Consider the following 2,722-nt stretch of genomic DNA (forward strand, 5'->3'; position numbering starts at 1 on the left):
GGTGTTAGTTTAAGACTAGTATTAATACTGATCTTTAAAGGTCAGCACCATCTTATAAGGAGAGAGACTTACATACAGAAAAGAAAAGAGAAGAAAATTACATATGAGAAGAAAATTAAAAAAAAAAAAAATCAATTTTAACCTCCACACCCACATTTTATTTATATATATATATCAAAACCAGAAAAACAAAGAAAAATTGGTTCGTAGGAAAAAAAAAAGAGAAATAAATAATAACTTAAAAACAATCATAACCAAAAATATATTTAAAAAATACAAAATTCCAAATCCGGAGAGCTGAGAAACGGCATCTCGTCGCTGCGAGATCTCATCGCGTCGCGTAACTTGGCTTGATTGATCGGACCGGACAGGACCGGTTCGCCCTATTTCTCGTTTCTCCAGCCTTACATCCCAGCGAGACGGAGACGGAGACGGAGAAGGAGGCGGCGATAATGGGTTCGCCGGTGGTGTAGATGGGATCAGAGTTAGAGCTGTACGCTATGCCGGCCGTCGCTGTCGGGTTTGTGAAGAAGGCGATGTCGGAGAGCAGGGAGAAAGGGCGGCAGGTGTCGCGGCTGGAGGAGTCCATCAAGAGTTTGGAGGAGGAGAAGCGCAAGATCGAAGCTTACAAGCACGAGCTCTCTCTCTCTCTCTGCATGCGTCTCGTCTGCGAGGGTCGGCCCGATGCTCCTCCCTTCTGTCCTTCCCTCATTTGATTTCGCTAGGATCCTTTTAGGTTAAAATTAGTGTTCTTTTGTTTGGGAATTTCGATCGCGGTGATCGAGGAGTTGAAGAGGGAGATCGATCGGTTCCGCGCGGAGGGTTTCGGGCGTATGTTCCAGGAATTCATGCCGATTAAGGGCAAAATCAACGAGAGTAGCTCGGATTTCAGAGATAAGAAGAACTGGACGAGCTCCTTCCAACTCTGGATCTGCGAGGAAAGTAAAGATACCAAAAACATGATAAGATGAACTTTAAAGAGGTTGGAAATACATAATTCTTTGCCAGTTATTTGGGAAAAAAAATTGAATCTTTGTTCATTTCTCGGAGGATTTTTGCTCTTAATGGATTCCTTTGGTTCCGATTGCAGAAATCAGTATGTGATTCTCGGAACGGTGGAGACGCGTCCCTGCCGGTATTGGAACTATACAGCTCCAAGGCAGAAGATGAGACTGCCGCCGTGTTGTCTGACCTCTCTCTGTGCTGTACCGGATCACTCATGGCTTTGGGAGTCCGGCCATCAATAACTATCCAGTTAGTTGCCATAAGTGTACTTAAAATCCCCGGAAGCATCTCTGGTGGTGGCGCCTGGCAAACACTGTGGCTTGCATTAGCAACAGGCTGCAGATGAGGAGGTTCTGGTCTCAGGATCTGCATCGGCGGTTTGTGCTCGTGATCGCTCCTTCTTGCTCATGGTAAGACCTCAGTTGAATCAATTGCTAGGAGGCTGATGGATAGTTCCTGCAAGATGATATTTAGTCCCACATCTAAAATTTCACATTCTTCGATTAGTATAAAATATAACTATTCAATTTATAAAACATAACCCATGGAATGAAGTAATAGGATCGTAAGATCTAGGAAAATCCCCGGGTCATCTGTCACAATGATGCGGTCGTGTGGTTTATATTCTTATGGATAATTTATTTTTTAAATTCAAAAATATAATTAGCTATATACAAAGGAGATGGGAAGTTCTTATTATTGCCGAGTAAAGTTGTTAGGTAGGTCAGGTTAGTCATTAAAAACTCATCATCTCGTAGGGTGGTATGAATCGATCCACCAGGTGAGTTAGAAAATTTCTAATTGAGACCAACTCAAAATAAATGCAATTTGGTTTAATTGTTCAAGTTTATAGTGAATTGTCTAACGAAAACGATAACGATCGCGGACTTTGAAATAGAAGTCGTCAGAAACTCCGAACCAGGTAAAACCAATCTATGTCAAGTTTTATTTTATTTTGTTGCATTTATTATTATTTGTTTTTCTTTCCGAGTTCTTGTGAAAAACATAAAAAAAATCACGATCACTATTCACCCCTCCCTCTCCTTTAGCGCTTTCAATCCTACATATTGATTAATTCTATTATACACATCCTAACAAATGAACTAATCATTAGATTAAGCATGAACTAATCATTTTCAAATTTATTAACACATAACATAATATTTTATAAAATAATTCTGTTCGTATATAACGATAGAAAAATTATTACACAACTCATAAATTAAATGAGCTTATTACTGTTCATATATAATGACAATAACAATAGAATTTTAATAAAATAGAAATTGGAGCAAAACTAAGTTATCCTGGACTGGAGACTCTTCTCGTTCGAAGTTCTAGAATAATCGATCAAGTTGTCCAATATGTCCTTGGAGTCCATGAACTGGGTCAAACTCCATCTCTTCAATCTGCTCCTTTAGCTCATTCATTGTACATCACGATGGGTCATTGTGTATATCATCGTCGACATCTAGAATTGAAAATAATAATGTCAATATAAAATTGATAAACCAATAATACAACCAATTCAATTCAATTTACCATATACATAGAACAAACATACAGAATTCATAAACAAATAAGAAAAATTAATTTTCTTTATTTGAGGAGTTCTAGTGGACTAACATACTGGACCGGTCGATTGAGAAGCTGAACTCTGAACTTGATCTATTGTCCTATTAAAACTAATCTAATTAGATAGGATGTCTTACCTATA

General features: G+C 38.5%; 1 long non-coding RNA gene across 1 annotated transcript; it reads left to right on the plus strand.

Moving 5' to 3' along the window:
- The first annotated feature begins 220 nt into the window (after positions 1 to 220).
- Positions 221 to 1,663, plus strand: LOC121993746. Its single transcript, XR_006115391.1, has 2 exons — positions 221 to 982; positions 1,091 to 1,663. It is a non-coding gene; the product is annotated as an uncharacterized LOC121993746 (long non-coding RNA).
- Positions 1,664 to 2,722: the final 1,059 nt, after the last annotated feature.

This window comes from Zingiber officinale, chromosome 6A (genome assembly GCF_018446385.1).
Source record: "Zingiber officinale cultivar Zhangliang chromosome 6A, Zo_v1.1, whole genome shotgun sequence".
In the NCBI taxonomy this organism is placed as follows: domain Eukaryota; kingdom Viridiplantae; phylum Streptophyta; class Magnoliopsida; order Zingiberales; family Zingiberaceae; genus Zingiber; species Zingiber officinale.